The 19,973-nt window shown below is 44.8% G+C and overlaps 1 long non-coding RNA gene across 2 annotated transcripts in view; it reads left to right on the top strand.

Annotated features, from left to right (window-relative positions):
* LOC125458391 (uncharacterized) overlaps positions 1-19,973 on the top strand; it is a 42,112-nt gene that overhangs the window by 6,997 nt on the left and 15,142 nt on the right. For both annotated transcript variants that reach the window (XR_007248824.2, XR_007248823.2), the window contains exon 3: positions 12,128-12,250. This is a non-coding gene — a long non-coding RNA (uncharacterized LOC125458391). The remainder of the gene's footprint in view (positions 1-12,127; positions 12,251-19,973) is intronic.

Raw genomic sequence — 19,973 nt, 5'->3', positions numbered from 1 at the left:
ATAAAACTACAGTAATAATGGGAACTGCAGATGCTGTAGAATCCAAGATAACAAAGTATGGAGCTGGATGAACACAGCAGGCCAAGCAGCATCTCAGGAGCACAAAGGCTGACGTTTCGGGCCTAGACCCTTCATCAGAGAGGGGGACGGGGAGAGGGAACTGGAATAAATAGGGAGAGAGGGGGAAGCAGACCAAAGATGGAGAGAAAACAAGATAGGTGGAGAGGAGAGTATAGGTGGGGAGGTAGGGAGGGGATAGGTCAGTCCAGGGACGATGGACAGGTCAAGGAGGCGGGATGAGGTGATAGGTAGGAAATGGAGGTACGGCTTGAGGTGGGAGGAAGGGATGGGTGAGAGGAGGAACAGGTTAGGGAAGCAGAGACAGGCTGGGCTGGTTTTGGGATGCAGTGGGGGGAGGGGACGAGCTGGGCTGGTTTTGCGATGCAGTGGGGGGAGGGGAAGAACTGAGCTGGTTTTGGGGTGCAGTAGGGGAAGGGGAGATTTTGAAGCTTGTGAATTCCACGTTGATACCATTGGGCTGCAGGGTTCCCAAGCAGAATATGAGTTGTTGTTCCTGCAACCTTCGGGTGGCATCATTGTGGCACTGCAGGAGGCCCATGATGGACATGTCGTCTGAGGAATGGGAAGGGGAGTTGAAATGGTTCGCGACTGGGAGGTGCAGTTGTTTGTTGCGAACCGAGCGGAGGTGTTCTGCAAAGCGGTCCCCAAGCCTCCCCTTGGTTTCCCCAACGTAGAAGAAGCCACACCGGGTGCAATGTATACAATATACCACATTGGCAGATGTGCAGGTGAACATCTGCTTAATATGGAAAGTCATCCTGGGGTCTGGTATGAGGATGAGGGAGGAGGTGTGGGGGCAAGTGTAGCACTTCCTGCCATTGTAGGGGAAGGTGCCGGGTGTGGTGGGGTTGGAGGGCAGTGTGGAGCGGACAAGGGCGTCGTGGAGAGAGTGGTCTCTCCGGAAGGCAGACAAGGGTGGGGTTGGAAAAATGGCTTGGGTGGTGGGGTCGGATTGTCGATGGCAGAAGTGTCAGAGGATGATACGTTGTATCTGGAGGTTGGTGGGGTGGTATGTGAGGACGAGGGGGATCCTCTGGGAGCGGTTGTGGCGGGGGTGGGGTGTGACGGATGTGTTGCGGGAAATGCGGCAGATGCGGTCAAGGTTTCTAGCTGGTTACCTGAGATGGAGACTGAGAGGTCCAGGAAGGTGAGGGATGTGTTGGAGATGGCCCAAGTGAACTTGAGGTTGGGGTGGAAGGTGTTGGTAAAGTGGAGGAACTATTCGAGCTCCTCTGGGGAACAAGAGGCGGCGCCGATACAGTCATCAATGTAACAGAGGAAGAGGTGGGGTTTGGGGCCTGTGTAGGTGCAGAAGAGGGACAGTTCCACGTAACCTACAAAGACGCAGGCATAGCTTGGGCCCATGGGGGAGCTCGAACAGTTCATCCACTTCACCAGCACCTTCCACCCCAACCTCAAGTTCACCTGGGCCATCTCCAACACATTCCTCACCTTCCTCTCAGTCTCCATCTCAGGTAACCAGCTAGAAATTGATGTCCATTTCAAGCCCACTGACTCCCACAGCTACCTAGAATACACCTCCTCCCACCCACCCTCCTGCAAAAATTCCATCCCCTATTCCCAATTCCTCCGCCTCCGCCGCATCTGCTCCCAGGATGAGGCATTCCACTCCCGCACATCCCAGATGTCCACGTTTTTCCAGAACCGCAACTTTCCCCCTGCAGTAGTCGAGAACGCCCTTGACCACGTCTCCTGCATTTCCTGCAACACATCCCTCACACCCCGCCCTTGCCACAACCGCTCCCAGAGGATCCCCCTCGTCCTCACATACCACCCCACCAACCTCCGGATACAACGTATCATCCTCCGACACTTCCGCCATCTACAATCCGACCCGATCACCCAAGCCATTTTTCAATCCCCACCCTTGTCTGCTTTCCAGAGAGACTACTCTCTCCGCGACGCCCTTGTCCACTCCACACTGCCCTCCAACCCCACCACACCCGGCACCTTCCCCTGCAACGGCAGGAAGTGCTACACTTGCCCCCACACCTCCTCCCTCACCCCTATCCCAGGCCCCAAGATGACTTTCCATATTAAGCAGATGTTCACCTGCACATCTGCCAATGTGGTATATTGTATCCATTGCACCCGGTGTGGCTACCTCTACATTGGGGAAACCAAGCAGAGGCTTGGGGACCACTTTGCAGAACACCTCCGCTCGGTTCACAACAAACAACTGCACCTCCCAGTCGCGAACCATTTCAACTCCCCCTCCCATTCCTCAGACGACATGTCCATCATGGGCCTCCTGCAGTGCCACAATGATGCCACCCGAAGGTTGCAGGAACAGCAACTCATATTCCGCTTGGGAACCCTGCAGCCCAATGGTATCAATGTGGACTTCACAAGCTTCAAAATCTCCCCTTCCCCTACTGCATCCCAAAACCAGCCCAGTTCTTCCCCTCCCCCCACTGCATCGCAAAACCAGCCCAGCTCGTCCCCTCCCCCCACTGCATCCAAAACCAGCCCAGCCTGTCTCTGCTTCCCTCACCTGCTCTTCCTCTCACCCATCCCTTCCTCCCACCTCAAGCCGCACCTCCATTTCCTACCTACCACGTCATCCCACCTCCTTGACCTGTCCATCTTCCCTGGACTCACCTATTCCCTCCGTACCTCCCCACCTATACTGTCCTGTCTACCTATCTTGTTTCTCTCCATCTTCGGTCCGCCTCCCCCTCTGTCCCTATTTATTCCAGTTCCCTCTCCCCGTCCCCCTCTCTGATGAAGGGTCCAGGCCCGAAACGTCACCTTTTGTGCTCCTGAGATGCTGCTTGGCCTGCTGTGTTCATCCAACTTCACACTTTGTTATCTCAGATAAAACTACAGAAGCTTGGAAATTTGGGCACTGAATTGGGCCATTCGAATCACTGTGCTTTGCTTGCTCCTTACTCAACCAATTCATAACTAATCCTTCAGCATTGTCCTCTTCCCTCATTAGTCTGTGTCTTTCTTTGCTCAAATGTTAATCTACTCCTTCTCTAAAAGGCCTCAGTTCAAGCAGTAGTTTAATGAATGAAATTTTCTTAACTCCACTTTTAATGATAATTTTAAAGTGATGACTCTTTATCATTGTCTCCAATACAATGGAAATAGTCATTTCCTGTTTCACCTAGATTTAGATTTTATTGTCACGTGTCCTCAATTACAGTGTACAAGCATACAGTGAAAAGTGTACAAAGTCGCCACGCATGATGCTGTCCTAGTGACAAAGTACCTCAATATAAAATCTTAGTTATAGAAGTAGAGCCATAAAGAAATAAAGTTAAAAAGTCAAATTTAGTCCTTTCTTAAGCCATGTGCCAGCAGATGCTGGGCTTTCCTCAAGTGGGCTTGCTGCCCCCTGTGCTGGGCTAAGACCCACGCATGCTCACCAGCTTTCCCTGCCACTGACTGCTGTTGCTGACTTCCATGAGGCATGCCAGGCTTAGCCACCACTCACAAGACTTCGGCCTCGACTGTTGCTTCCCCGCTGGCTGCCATTCTTTGCGACTGACCGCTGTTGCCACTGACACCATCATTCACCATCGGCCACCAACTCACCGCTGCCACCACCCAGGCTCACACTGGACCTCAGATGCTGCCACACTCCGTTGCCTTACAATGCACTTCATAATTCTCAAAACATCTAGCCTTGTCTGCTTTAGTTGGGATAGTGCTAATATATCTACTTCCCCTCATCGCCATCACCTAGACGTGGCAGCATGCTGGTTGCTCCAAAATTATTAATGTCCTTTCTAACATGGTTGCCTAAAACTGGTTCAGAGTTTATACAGAATCATCTCTCTAATAAAGGCATTTCTTTCTGGATATAGAGGAGACCTGGTATCTCTTGAAGCCCCAGTTCAGGGATTTGCTGAAAACAAGCAATTTCTCATGGAGTTCTGTTGATTTCCTGGTATTAGCAGTCAAATGAATTCCTGTGGGAATTTATTGACTTCGATATTTGATCTTTTTTGGGTGTCCTTGAATTGAAAAGGATTGAATTCAATCTGAGACAACAAGATGTGGAGCTGGATGAACGCAACAGGCCAAGCAGGATCTTAGGAGCAGGAATGCTGACATTTCAGGTCTAGACCCTTCATCAGAAACCAGCATTTCTGATGAAGGGTCTAGGCCTGAAACGTCAACTTTTCTGCTCCTAAGATGCTGGTTAGCCTGCTGTGTTCATCCATCTCTACACCTTGCTATCTCGGATTCTCCAGCATCTGCAGTTCCTTTTATCTCTGATAGAACTTTAATCTGACTCTAGTGAGGAAATAATGAGCTGGGAGCTGAGTTAGAAAGGGGCCTTCCCTGAGCTAGAAGCTTTTACTCAATCATGGCCCGGTATGTTGAATAAGTGGAGCGTGCTTGCCTTCACAAGAATGAATTTGATTCTCACCAGTAGGTCACTTAATAAAAACAATCCTGGATTGTGCCACTTGTTTGGTGGTTGATTCGAGCAGTGTTAAGATTAGAATGACAGCCTGGGCAACTTTTCTTGGGGAAATTCTTCAGTAATGTGAAGCAGGGTAGAGCCATAGAAGTGCTTGTCAAGGCACCCGTACCTATTTGTCCCATTCAAAGGACGTCCTATTCACTGACCATGCAAACTTTCCCAGGTTTAATGTCAGATGTTAACATTGAAAACAATGTTGCTCTGGGATTCATGACCTAGGAAAGTGGGGATCAATCTTGGCCAATAATAGAAGGAGTTTTCAGTGCTGTAGTGTGATGATAACACGCAAGTTTCTGCAAATGCCCATGGACCCTGTCGACTCATCACACTGTTGTATTTCACAAACTTTAGATGTAAAAGGCAGGAATATAATATTTCCAGATATGATTTTTGAAATAACTGCACAGAGGCCAGGGTCCCACCACCAAATCACCCTTTATTTACCTATGCGTGACACACTGTCTGTGACCTGCCAGCTCGGAGTCAGGCTCTGAAGTGAGGAAATTCTGAATCTTCTATGTGTATCTCTCACCCAGGGCTCCCTGACTGGCCCAGGTTGACAACCTAGATCAAGGCGCTCACAGCCAATTAGATTTACCTGGTTCCAATCACTACAATTTCAAACCCTGAATTTGTTGAAAAATCATTGCTTAGAGCTTAACTCCTTTACATTCAATGTCAACATCAATGCCATGATGTGGAGGTGCCAGTGTTGGACTTGGGTAGACCAGGTCAAGAATCACACAACATCAGGTTATAGTCCAGCAGATTTATTTGGAGGCACAAGCTTTTAGAGTCTCACTCCTTCTTCAAGAGTCAATGAGAAAGGTAGCATCAGACACAGAGTTTAAAAACAAAAGATCAAAGGGTCATAGAACTGACAGTGTTAAATCTTTAATCAGTTAGAAAAGATTAATATGCAAATCCTAGAATTTCTTTCAAGTCACTGCCAATAGAAAGCTAAAGGTTTGACAGTATACCAGAAGTGACACCTCAGGTCAGATGATGCATTTTAGGTGTGAGGCCTTGTTTAGAATCCGACTGAGTATTAACTTGAAGTCAGACTGGTTTTAATCTGGGATTTGCATATTGATCCTTTCTAATTTATTAAAGATTTAACATTCCCCTTAGATTTGTTCAATGCATTTGCATCAGTTCTGTGACCCTTTGATTTTTTGCTCATAAATTCTGTGTCTGATACCACCTTTCTCACCAACACCTGAAAAAGGAGCAAGAATGCGAAAACTTGTGTCTTCAACTAAGCCTATTGGATTATAACCTGGTGTTGTGTGATTTTTGACAACATCAATACCAGTAAATCTCTTAATATTCTACAATGCATTGGTGTATAACTGAGTTATTTAGCCCCTGCAGTGATTATATAATTACAATTCATTAAAATAGATTTTAAAGTAGAGTCAATACAAAGAGGATAAAATGTGAGGCTGGATGAACACAGCAGGCCAAGCAGCATCTCAGGAGCACAAAAGCTGACGTTTCGGGCCTAGACCCTTCATCAGAGAGGGGGATGGGGGGAGGGAACTGGAATAAATAGGGAGAGAGGGGGAGGCGGACCGAAGATGGAGAGTAAAGAAGATAGGTGGAGAGGGTGTAGGTGGGGAGGTAGGGAGGGGATAGGTCAGTCCAGGGAAGACGGACAGGTCAAGGAGGTGGGATGAGGTTAGTAGGTAGCTGGGGGTGCGGCTTGGGGTGGGAGGAAGGGATGGGTGAGAGGAAGAACCGGTTAGGGAGGCAGAGACAGGTTGGACTGGTTTTGGGATGCAGTGGGTGGGGGGGAAGAGCTGGGCTGGTTGTGTGGTTCACCTGCACATCTGCCAATGTGGTATACTGCATCCACTGTACCCGGTGCGGCTTTCTCTACATTGGGGAAACCAAGCGGAGGCTTGGGGACCGCTTTGCAGAACACCTCCGCTCAGTTCGCAACAAACAACTGCACCTCCCAGTCGCAAACCATTTCCACTCCCCCTCCCATTCTCTTGATGACATGTCCATCATGGGCCTCCTGCACTGCCACCATGATGCCACCCGAAGGTTGCAGGAACAGCAACTCATATTCCGCCTGGGAACCCTGCAGCCATATGGTATCAATGTGGACTTCACCAGTTTCAAAATCTCCCCTTCCCCCACTGCATCCCTCAACCAGCCCAGTTCATCCCCTCCCCCCACTGCACCACACAACCAGCCCAGCTCTTCCCCCCCACCCACTGCATCCCAAAACCAGTCCAACCTGTCTCTGCCTCCCTAACCGGTTCTTCCTCTCACCCATCCCTTCCTCCCACCCCAAGCCGCACCCCCAGCTACCTACTAACCTCATCCCACCTCCTTGACCTGTCCGTCTTCCCTGGACTGACCTATCCCCTCCCTACCTCCCCACCTACACCCTCTCCACCTATCTTCTTTACTCTCCATCTTCGGTCCGCCTCCCCCTCTCTCCCTATTTATTCCAGTTCCCTCCCCCCATCCCCCTCTCTGATGAAGGGTCTAGGCCCGAAACGTCAGCTTTTGTGCTCCTGAGATGCTGCTTGGCCTGCTGTGTTCATCCAGCCTCACATTTTATTATCTTGGAATCTCCAGCATCTGCAGTTCCCATTATCTCTCAATACAAAGAGGAATGCTTTTTGAGTGAATTGCCAGATGTATATTTCCTCCTTGGCATGATTTGCATCCAGATTTGTGCTCGTGCATTGGGGTACAAAACAATCACCAATTTCCACAGCAGTAATCCAGCCTCACTGGAATCTCACTGTTACATAGGATTGTCCAGTCATGCATCGTAATCATTTAGTTTGCTTTTGGAATCTTTTAATGTTCAAAGAAGACTAAGTGCAACAACATGTATTTATATGGAGCCATTAACATTCCATAAGGCTGAATTTTACGCACCTTTATAGGAATACTTGATAGGAATTTTGGCAGGGATGCTCATAAAAAATGACAAGTGGGGAGCCCAGCATCTTCTCACCCATATGTGACCTAGTACATATAATAACAGCAGATAATTAATATATCTTATGGCTCTCCTGCCCACAGATCAATTGAAACCATTAGGTGGTCAAATTGTGGTGAAATAGCAGAAACAAAAAAGAAATATATCCCTTTTGAAGATGATGGGAACATTCCATAGTATGATTGTACCACACCTTGCTCTGTCTGCTTGGCATCCAAAGCCAGTATAGATCAGTGAACTCATGGGTGATGGGCTGGACAGGATTTGTAAACATTAGGGCAGGGGAACCTGGATGATTTCAAATTTACACAGGATGTAAGACCAGCCATGAGGGTATTTGTAAAGTTGAGGGTAGAAGTTGCATAAGCATTGATAGGATTTGGCAGCGGGTGAGCTGATTTATGGCAACAACTGGCCTATGCTCTGAGATGAAGGTAGGTTTTCTTGGCAGTGGAGAAGGTGTGAGGTAGGAAGCTCAACTCTATGTTAAGTTAATGTCAAGATTTCGAGCTGACTCAGTGACAGGGTCAGTCAAAGAAAGGTTTAGAGTTGGTGACCAACGGGAGCTAATAAAAATGCTTTGATTTTCCTAATAGATTTTAAAGGTAATGTCTGTTAATCCATTTCTGCCAACCGTCAAGTCATTGAAAATTTACTGCACAGTAGGAGCCCATTCAACCCATGTAGAACAAGCTGGTCCTCTACAATAGCAATCTGGTTAGCTCCATTTCCCGATGTTTAGCCATAATCCTACAAATCATTTCCTTCAAGTACTTAGAGAGTCATATGGCATGGAAATAGACCCTTTGGCCCAACTCATCCAGGCCAACCCAGTTACCTAATTTCCTTTGAGAAACCATGAATACATCTGTTTCTAGCAGCCATTCAGGCAGTGCCAGATTATAATGACTGGTAACAAAAAAACAAATTTAGTTTGACCTGCCGATCATTATATATCAGTGTTCTTTCCTCTTTAGCTAAGGGAAACAGTTCACCATTTGCATTTTTTATTTATTCTTCTCATGATTTTGAACACTTGCAATTGATCTCTACTGAACCATCTCTTCTCAATCTTCTCTAAGAAGGAAAACCTCAGTTTCTCCAATCTATCAACCATAATTAAGGTTATTCATCCACGGAGACATTCTAGAAAACATTTTATGTGACCACACCGTCCCCAACCCCACCATCACCCAACTGGTGAGGCAGCAGGGCTAACCACTGAGCCACCATGCCAGCCTGTCAGTGAGCTGGAATTTGGTCTCTCTCTCTCTCCAACTCCCCCACACCATCCCGCCCCACCAGCGGTACTGCCCGAGCTGCTGAGGATTTGCAGCATTTTCACTTCCTTTCAGATTTCTCACTGCCACACATTCTTGTATCTGCTGTAGGTATTGCTCCCAGAAGCCAGTGCTAAACTATAGGCAGATCAGTTAAGGACTTGTACCAGTGATAATAGGAACTGCAGATGCCGGAGAATCCAAGATAACAAAGTGTGGAGCTAGATGAACACAGCAGGCCAAGCAGCTTTTGTGCTGCTGAGATCCTGCTTGGCTTGCTGTGTTCATCCAGCTCCACACTTTGTTATCTCAGTTAAGGACTTGCTTTACATCAGGGTGGATGTTGAATGTGGAAGTTAGTCCCTGGCCTCCTGCGTGGGTCACTTTTTGTTTCATTTTCATCTGGAGTGGACGGCGAGGGGAAGCTGCTGACATTGACCCACAGCACTACTGAGACTGACAGGCTCCATTAACCTCCAGGGGAAGGCTGTCACAGGAAGTACTCCTGGGGTTAGTTGCTAAACTGAAGGTGTCTGTTCAAAGTTCAGACATTTGTTTTTGGAGGAGGTATTTCTCAACAATAGTTCCAACCCGATTTACATCTAATTTTATGACTAGGGCATGAGCAAGGTGAAAGAGGCCAGCATTCAACGCTGTGCTGCTGTGATAGTCCACCAACAGTCCTGTTAAGTTAATAAAATGTGAGGCTGGACCTGTTAAGTGACAGGTTACAGGATTGTCAGGCACCAGCTGTAAAGAAACAGCAAAATGTGTCCACAAGAGGACAGTATGTGTCTGGGAAGGGGGTTTAAGGAGATGGTTCCCAATTTATGCTGGTCTTGACTTTCTTGGAGGGAGGATCTGTCAAAGTTCTGCCTGTGGTATAGGTGGAGGAAACTGTATCTTTTTAAGAATCCTGCTGCTCTCACTGTCTCTCCTCCCATCGAGGGTGAAGTCTTGTGGAAGTCCAGGACAGGCAGTGGGTCCCCTTCCTGAAGAGCATTCATGAACTAGTTGAGCTTTTTTCACTTCTGGAGCCATGATTTTTACGTCAATATGTGTCAGAGACTAGCTGGAATGATATTTGGAGTTTATTCGTATTGTGAAAGTTTTATCAATTAGAGGGCAAAGCATCAGCTTTACTTTGGTTTAGAAGAATCAAGAAGTGATTTTTGTTTCAGGGGGAAAAGAACTCCATTACTAGGAAATAACACATTATGGAGCTGGAGGAACACAGCAGGTCAGGCAGCATCAGAGGAACAGGAAATGCCTGAAGAAGGGCCCCAGCCTGAAACACCAACTTTCCTGCTCCTCTGATGCACCTGGCCTGCTGTGCTCCTTCAGCTCCACATCTGTGTCATCTAGCATCTGCAGTTTTTACTATCTCCATTACTAGGAAAGCTGTTTGAAAGTTTCAGTTCACAGGATCATTGGCTGGGATAAAACTGAGGAATAGTTTCTCCAAGAGGAAAGAATTAGTTTAGAATAGTTAAGAAATAGATTCAAAGTAAAAATTGCAGACCAAAAATATTTGGTTAGAATGCCGATGATTATTTGAAGCTAGAAAACGGCAAGTTCAATTTGATTGATTGATTGACTGATTGATTAATTGTCACGTGTGTGGACATCAGTGCAAAGCTTTGTTCATGAGCATGTTTCTCTCTACTACAGAGATGGCTACACTTCAAAAGTACTTTATTGGCTGTAGGGCAGTCTGGATATCCTGGGGACATGGAGTGTTCTATACAAATAGAAGAGAGAGAGTTTGGGGCAGCACGGTGGCTCAGTGGTTAGCACTGCAGCCTCAGAGCGCCAGGGACCCGGGTTCGATTCCCGCCTCGGGCGACTGTCTGTGTGGAGTTTGCACATTCTCCCCATGTTGGTGTGGGTTTCCTCCGGGTGCTCCAGTTTCCTCCCACAGTCCAAAGGTCTGTGCAGTCTAGGTGGATTGGCCATGCTAAATTGCCCGTAGTGTTCAGGGATGTGTGGGTTATAGGGGGATGGGTCTGGGTAGGATGCTTCAAGGGGCGGTGTGGACTTGTTGGGCCGAAGGGCCTGTTTCCACACTGTAGGGAATCTAATCTAAAAAAAAAATTACAGGCAGATCATAATAGGCAAGGACATACAGATCAAAAAGACTTAGACAGAGGCATACAGGTTACATTGCACAAGACGTGTGCTAGGTGAGATCAACATTAGCAAGATCAGCATTATTTGAGGCTAGAGAGTCAATTCATCAGTTCAATAACAGCCAGGAAGAAGCTGTTTCTGAGCCTGCTCATGTGTGCATGTCCAGGTTTCTGTATTGTTTGCCTGATGGAAGAGGTTGGAGATTGTTGCCAAGGTGTGATGGATCTTTATTGACTTTGGCAGCCTTTCTGCAGCAGTGAACATGCAAATAGAACCCATAGATGTAAATTTGGCTTCAGTGATGTTCTGGGCTGTGCACACCACCTTCTGCAGTTTAATATATTCCTGGGCAGAGCAGTTGCCATACCAGGCTATTATGCAACTGGACAGTATGCTTTTAATGGTGCATCTGGAGAAGTTGCTGAGAGTCCTTGTGGACACCAAATTCCCTGAGCCGCCTGAGGAAGAAGAAGCATTTTTGTGCCTCCTTGACTTTTGCATCTATGTGGGAAGTCCAGGACAGGTTTTCGGTTATCGCATTCTGAGGAACTTGACACTAGCCACCTTCTCAGTCTCAGCTCTATTGATGTAGATGGAGGCATGTCCTCCTCCTTTCTTTCAGAAGTCAATAATCAATTCTTTAGTTTTGCTGACATTGAGAGAGAGGTTGTTTTCATTGCACCACATCACCAAGCCCTCTAACTCCCTTCTGTATTTTGACCTGCCATTGTTAAATATCCATCCCACTTTGGTGGTGTTGTCAGCGAACATGTAAATGGCATTTGTTCAGAATTTGGCAACATAGCCGTGGATGTACAGGGAGGAGGAAGCTGAGGATGCATCCTTTGGGGGGCTCCAGTGTGAGTGTTATTATGGAGGACTTGCAGTTTCCTATCCTCACTGATTGCAGCCTGTGGGTCAGAAAGCTAAAGATGAAGAAGAAGGCTGACAAACTCTTAAGACAAGGAATTGCAAGAAACAGTTAAATCAAACCTATAGATGTGATAAATAACGAAATTCTCTGTAGTATCTGGCACTACAAAGTGGAGGTTTTAGGATAAATGATATATTATTGCACTGTACATTTCAAATTATGTTATATTTAAATATCAGGTGCTGTTCAATTTTATCTTAATTTCTATCATGTAATAAAATTCTGATTTGTTGTTAAAACCAAATCTGCAGCAATTCATGCTTATCTTTCAGTGAAAGACCACCACATTAAAGTAAAAATGCTCTAGTAAGACGGATTTTAGTCTAGGAGCTGACTTGGAACATCAGTTGCAACATCAGCTGGGATCATGACAATATACATCCACTCCAACAAAGGTAGGAATCACAAAGCCTTTTATTATATATTAATAGTAAAAAGTCTGTAAAGAGTAGGGCCATGTAGGGCCCTAAAAGAGGAGTTACACGTGAAGAAAAGAAGCATAATTGAATTGTTAAATGAATATCTTGCATCTGCCATTATGATATGAGACAGGTAGATACTAATGACTATGGTAACAGATGAGGAAGCTCTGGTATCAGAAGTTCTCAACATTGATAAGGAATATGTTTTGGATAGGCTGTAGATGCTTAAAGTTAACAATATATTGGAACCAGATGAATCATATCCAAGGATATTAAAGAGTGACAATTTCAGAGGTACTGGCCATAATTTTTCAGGTTCCCCTAGACTCAGGAAAGGGATGACTAGGCAATTCCAAACGTCGCACCTTTACGAAAATAAAGATTTATAAAGATATGGCCGACAAATACAGAAGCTCAATTTAACTTCAGTGTTGGAGAGACTTGAAAGAACATTATATGTGGTAGCATTTGCAGTCACATCAAAGAGGTATTTTGTTTAGGAAGAGGATGGATTTCTAAAGAGAAAGTCAAGTTTGACTAATTCACTAGAATTTCTTTGAACAGATAATGGAAAATGTCGATGAGGGTATTGCTCTAATTGAGTGTATATTGACTTCAAAAAGGCATTTGATACAGTGCCACATAACAGACTTTAGACAATGGCTATAGTTCATGGGATAAATGAGACGGTAGCAACATGAATATAAAATTGGCTGAGTACTAAGAAAAGAAGAGAAGAGATCAATGGATATTTTTCAGGCTGGAGGAAGGCTTGTAGTGGAATTTCTCAGATTATTATTGGGACCCGTAGTGATTGGAACAAAGTCAGCCTGCTGGAATTAATAGAATATGAGTTCCCTGAATAGGGTTGTTAATCTGATCCAATCAGGGAGCCCTGACATATAAAAGGGGACAGTGTCAGAGGTACTGACACTTTGGTATTGACTCTATATGAGGCAGTATTATAGTCAAGGACTGTTCATATGTAAATAAAGGGTGACTTGGTGACAGGATACCAGCCTCTGTTTAGTTATTTTAATGGTGAAAAGAGTAAAGTATGATCCTCAAGAAACTCAATTCCAACATCTTTGAGTTGGGGTAAGAGTTTCTTACATCATGCAATTGTCTGGGAAGTTTAACTTGTTTGACACTGCTGTCAAGCACTGGGCCCAGTATGTGGAAAGAATGTGTTATTTTTCTGGGCAAATGACATTGTGGCACATGAAAATAATGATTAATTGTCCTGATAACCTGTGGAGCTGCTGCTTTTTCTGTCATCAGGAGCCTAACTTTCCCTGACTATCAAGAATTCACATAGTTAAGGAATATTAAAAGCCTGCAATTCTGAGATGTTATCATTTGGCAATTCAAGAACCGACAAATCCATATGAGGTTTTTGACTCTGTTAGGACAACTAGCAGAAGCCTGTGAATTTGATTTAACCCTTGATGAGATGCTTAGAGACCAACTGGTATATGGGGTTAATTATGTAACTATTCAAAAATGCCTGCAAGCTGAAGTTTAACTCAACTTCAAATAGGCAATGCACTGATTTTGTCATTGGAAAATGTGGCAAGTGGAGTATATAGTTTGCAGGGTAATCTGATGGAAGTGGATACCCTCGCCAGCCCAATTGTGTATGGGGAACACTGTTTCAGTGCAGGTAAATGCACAGCCTCATTCAGAATATATTCTAATCAGACTTACTCTAGGTTGGCCCACTGAAAAGCCCCAAAACAACACCAAGCCTTGGCCAAATTGTTAAAATTTTCTTCATGATCTGTGCTGGCGAGCCATTGTAATTGTGGCTGATACGTGGACTCAAGACAGCAAAAAGCACTACTCGATTTAAACCGAGTAATATAGCACATCAGGTGGTATGCAGGAGGGTATCTAGGAGAGTTCATAGCCTGGAACGTCCACTTACATCTGAATTAGAACAGTTAGTTTGCTTAGCAACATCAAATCAGACCCAATGAAGATAAACGAGGTTAAATCGTCAATCAGTTCTAACAGAGGTGGTTACTGGCACAGCTGTATCAGTGATCACAGAACCAGTTTTTATTAAAATTCGTCCTGGACTTCACCTCATAAATTTGCCCAAGACCTCAACTAGGCTGAGATCCTACAGGAACCAAAGCAATTTTGCATGTTGACTACAAAGCAATTCCATGATTTTGCAAGGCCTACCAAGTACCATTTGCTTTAGAGGCAAAAGTAGAGACACAAATCAGAAAGCTGGAATGTGAACGAACCGGTCCAATTCATAGAATGTGCAATTTCGGCCATTCTGATTGTAAAGTCTGGTTTGCCTTCGTATGGATTTTAAACAAATGGTAAACTGCTTTTTACAGCTGTAAAAAATGCCTTATCCCTCACATATGAGATTCGTACGCAAGGCTGGCACTGGGGCTGCCATGCATACTTGCAATTGCATTTATTGCAGGATTCCCAGGAGCATGCCACAATTAATACCTATAGTTTGCACCAATATACAGAATATATGAGACTGTCATTTGGGCTATCATCAGCCTGTTCAAATTATCAGCAGGCTGTGGAGAATCAGACCACTTGGCACATCAGGTCCACACCACCCCTCCAAAGAATATCCCACCCTGAAGCATCCCCTTGCCTTATTCCTGTAACTCCGCATTTCCCATAGCTAATCCACCGAGCCTGCACATCTTTGGACTGTGGGAGGAAACTGGAGCACCTATGGAAAACCCACACAGGCTCAGGGAGAATGTGCAAACTCCAGACAGTCATCAAGGGTGGAATTGAACCCAGGTCCCTGGCATTGTGAGGGAGGCACAGTAAGGTGCTGCTAACCACTGAGCCACTATACCATCCATACGTGACCCAGTGGTGAGAAACACCCAATAGCATAAATGTCCAAGACTTTGCCTCATGCAGAGCATTAGTATAGCCGGATAGAAAAAGAAGGATTTGTGGTTGTATTTGGAGTCAGGAGGTTTCACCAATTCCTTTATGGACATAAATTTGTCATAGTGATGAACCACAAATCCCTACTTGGTCTGCTGAAAGAGGACAAGGGAGTGCTGCCCATAGCTTTGGGCCTCATTTAGCGGTGGGTTCTAATATTAAGCCCTTATAATGACAAGTTAGGACACCGTCTGGGAGGCTAGACAGTGAATGCAAATGCCTTGAACTGTCTCCTGTTAACAGATACACCGCCAGTGGTATCACCAATGTAAGAGTCTGTAATGTTAATACATTTTCTGGATATGCTCCCAGTCACAGCCAACAATATCAGGCTTTGTACACGGATAGATCCAGTCCTGTCCAAACTGAAACAGCTGGTACTAATGAAGGAAACCAAAAGGCCCTTCACAATTACAACTGAAATCATTTTCAACCTGGAGACACCAGCTCACAGTAGAGGACAGCGCATTGTTATGGGGAGCAAGAATGATTGCCCCAAGCAAATGCTTGCTGAACTCCACCAGGGCCATCCAGGGGTCTCTAAAATGAAGTGTAGAGCTGAATGAACACAGCAGGCCAAGCAGCATCTTAGGAGCAGGAAAGTTGACATTTCAGGCCTAGACCCTTCATCAGAAATGGGGGAGGGGAAGAGGGTTCTAAAATAAATAGGGAGCGAGGGGGAGGCAGATCAAAGATGGATAGTTGCAGTGGGAGAGAGGTGAGGTTTGTCCAGTGGGAGGAGATTAACTTCTTCAGGGTTCATCCAGCTCTACACCTTGTTATCTCGGATTCTCCAGCATCTGCAGTTCCTGTTATCTCTGATACAATTTTAACCCCACTGCAAAGCCTCTTCTAAGGATGCCTACCCTGAAGAACATCAACTTTCCTGCTTCTAAGATGCTGCTTGGCCTGCTGTGTTCGTCCAGCTCTACACCTTGCTATCTCAGATTCTCCAGCACCTGCAGTTCCTATTGTCTCTAAAATGAAGATGTTAGTGGGGAGACAGAGGACAAAGTTTGGTGTAAGAATCAAGGAAATGGTCCTGCATGGGTAAGAGGCGTTGTCGACACAAGGTCTGACATAAAAACTTTGGGTAGGTGTGAAGGACTTAAATAAATATGTGGCTATATGAAAACTATAAATTCTCAAACAGGGCAGGAGCAAAATGCACACTGTCCCTCAGAACATTTGGAAATGCTGATGTGAGGGATGAGGCTGCCTTGATGTCCTTGCCGCTGGCGGAAAATACAGTTCTGCCACAAGAGGCGAGCTCCTGTTTGTTACATGCTGTCTGTATTAGACGCTGAGTCAGAGGAAACTGACCTGGTGCTAAAATGCCCAGGAGGCTCTCAACGAAAAATGGCCAGACTTTGTCCATGGTCTCAAATGGGGAAAGGTGTAGTGATTGTAGAATGGTCAGCCAGCTGGGCCTCCTAGAATATGAGCTCCCTGACTGGGGCTCCAATCAGTGAGCCCAGGCTGACATATTAAAAGGGGAGCGCTAGAAATATTTAGGCTTTGGTACCTGACTCTGAATGAGGCAGTAGCAAAGTCAAGGACTGTTTATGTGTAAATAAAGACCTCAAGACAAGAAGTCAGCCTCTGTGAAGTTATTTCAGGGTCTCTGTTTTTCTTGATATAGGTAAATGATCCAGATCTCGGCAGGCAGGGGACAATTTCAACGTTTGAGGGTGATACAAAACTTGGAAGCATGAGAGGACTGTGTAGAACTCCAAAAGCACATAAATAAGTTGGTTATGTGAACAGATAAATGGTCAAATCACAGAATTGTTATGATGAAGAAAGAGATCATTTGGCCCATTGTTGGCATGCTTGCCTTCATCAGTCAGAGCATTGAGAATAGAAGGCGGGACATCATGCTATTGCTGTGTAAGACATTGATAAAGCCATATTTGGAGTATTGTATACAATTCAGGTTATCCTGCTATAGGAAAGATGTTATTAAACTGAAAAGGGTGCAAAAAAGATTTACAAGGATGTAACTGAGACTGGAAGTTTGAGTTATGAGTAGAGACTTGATAGGCTGGGACTTTTTTTTTTACCTGGAATGTAGTAGGCTAAGAGGTGACCTCACAGAGATCTATAAAATTATGAGGAGCACAATTGATAAGGTGAATAGTCAAGATCTTTTCCCCAGGGTAGTAGACTCCAAAACTAGAGGGCATTTGTTTAAGGTGAGAGGGGAAAGATTTAGAAGGGATTTTAGAGGCAATGTTTTCAATTACAATTACAATTACATTTAAAAGATATTTGGACAGGTATGTAAATGGGAATGGTTTAGAAGATATGGGCCAAAAACAGGCAACTGGGATTAGTTCAGCTTAGGAAACCTGGATGAGTTGAGCCAAAGGGCCTGTTTCCTGGCTGGATGACTCTACGATTGTATGCCTGTGCTGGCTGTCTGAACATTTTGATGTTTTAACTGGCAGATGACATTCAATGCGAAGAAATGCGAGGTGATTCATTTTGATAGGAAGAAATGGACAAACTATTGAGTATACAATACTTAAGGGAATGCAGAAACAGAGGAACCAGGATGCATATGTACATAGATTACTGAAGGTAGCAGAACAAGTAGAGAGAGTTGGAATAAAGCCTGCAGTATCCTGAGCATTTTTTAAAAATATGCAGCATAGAGTACAAGACGTGGAGGTTATGCTGAACTTATACAAGATAGTTATCAGACCTTAGGCTGGAATATTGTGTACAGTCCTGGGCATCATTCTATAGGACAGATGTGAATGCATTGAGGAAGCACAGAATAAATTTACTAAAATTGTTCCGGGGATGGGAGAATTCAGTTAAGGAGGATATATTGGTGAGGTTGAGCTGTTCTCCTCAGAGAGAAGAAGGCTTAGAAGAAATCTGATAGAAGATTTCAAAATGATCAGATGTCAAATAAAGTAGACAGAGTGAAACTGTTTTATTTGTAACAGGAATGAACAAATTTAAAGTGATTTTCAAATATGGCAAATACAATGTGGGACCTTTCTTTCATACATCCAGCGGTTCAGGTCTGGAATGCACAGTACGGAATTGTGGTGGAGGCATGTTCAATTGAGGCATTCTCGAAGGAATTGGATGATCATTTCAATAGAAACAATGGACAAGGGTGTATGAAAAGGGCAAGAGAATAGCACAAAGTTTTCTTGCTCTTTTAGAGAGCTGGTACATGTACAGATGCAGGCTGAATCATTTCTTTCTTCACCACAATAATTCTGTGGTCCGGTGATGTGTGATGTTTGTGGTAAAAATGAACCATCAATATTCAGTTTCCATGAATTGACTTTAAAACCTCAGACTTTCATGTACTTAAAATTATTTGAAAAAGTACACTACCGACCTAAAATGGCTGTTGAGATTGACTGAAAAGACCAGACAACCCACTTGGATGCTGCTTGGCCTGCTGTGTTCATCCAGCCTCACATTTTATTATCTTGGAATCTCCAGCATCTGCAGTTCCCATTATCTCTGATACTATTTTAACCTCACTGCGAAGCCTCTTCCAGGGATGCCTAACCTGAAGAAGTTACCCTCCTCCCTCCGGACCAACCTCAGGGAATCTCTCTCCCATTGCAACTCTCTTGTTACTCTCCATCTTCGGTCCGCCTCCCCCTCTCTCCCTATTTATTCCAGTTCCCTCCCCCCATCCCCCTCTTTGATGAAGGGTCTAGGCCCGAAACGTCAGCTTTTGTGCTCCTGAGATGCTGCTTGGCCTGCTGTGTTCATCCAGCCTCACATTTTATTATCTTGGAATCTCCAGCATCTGCAGTTCCCATTATCTCTGATACTATTTTAACCTCACTGCGAAGCCTCTTCCAGGGATGCCTAACCTGAAGAAGTTACCCTCCTCCCTCCGGACCAACCTCAGGGAATCTCTCTCCCATTGCAACTCTCTTGTTACTCTCCATCTTCGGTCCGCCTCCCCCTCTCTCCCTATTTATTCCAGTTCCCTCCCCCCATCCCCCTCTCTGATGAAGGGTCTAGGCCCGAAACGTCAGCTTTTGTGCTCCTGAGATGCTGCTTGGCCTGCTGTGTTCATCCAGCCTCACATTTTATTATCTATGAAACCAACTTCCCTGGAATTACCATTTTAATTAAGAGGCACTGAAACTCAGTGATGTATAAAGAACTGTGAATCTTTTGTTCTACTCACACTTTCTTAATAATAGCACACATTGACAGCTGAAAGATGTCTAGAAATATCTAGTTTGAAATCAAACAATGACACAAACACCAGAATCTGCAAGGAATTGTATCAACTGAAATTTTGGGTAAATAAAAAGAAGGAAAGCAACATGGACTGATAATAGCAAGGACACTAGAAACTCCTCTCTCTCTCTCCACCTGCCCCCCGACTCCTTTCTCTCTCTCTTTTTCTCTATGAGTTTCAATCATAACCACTAAAAGATTGTGAGTGAAAAAGCAACTTGGAAAAGTTATATTTCACTGCAGACACAAGGTCTGTAAGCTTTAGCACTGCTAATGAAGCAGGGCTGAATAAAACAAAGAATTGTGGGTGCTGGAAATATCAGAAACAGATACAGAAATTGCTGGAGAAATGCAGCAGGTCCAGTAGTTGAGAGAAAACCGAGTTAATGTTTGGAGTCCAATATCAATACTGTTGAACATCAGAAATAGGAGAGGAGTAAATAGAAGGCATAAGGCCATAGGGAATAAAGCCCAAGTTGTGTTGAGTTATAGCAGAACATTGTACCATGTGCATGAAATA

The sequence above is a fragment of the Stegostoma tigrinum genome, chromosome 13 (assembly GCF_030684315.1).
Source record: "Stegostoma tigrinum isolate sSteTig4 chromosome 13, sSteTig4.hap1, whole genome shotgun sequence".
In the NCBI taxonomy this organism is placed as follows: domain Eukaryota; kingdom Metazoa; phylum Chordata; class Chondrichthyes; order Orectolobiformes; family Stegostomatidae; genus Stegostoma; species Stegostoma tigrinum.
Note: the sequence above shows the minus strand (reverse complement) of the source record. Positions and strands in the feature narration are given on the sequence as shown.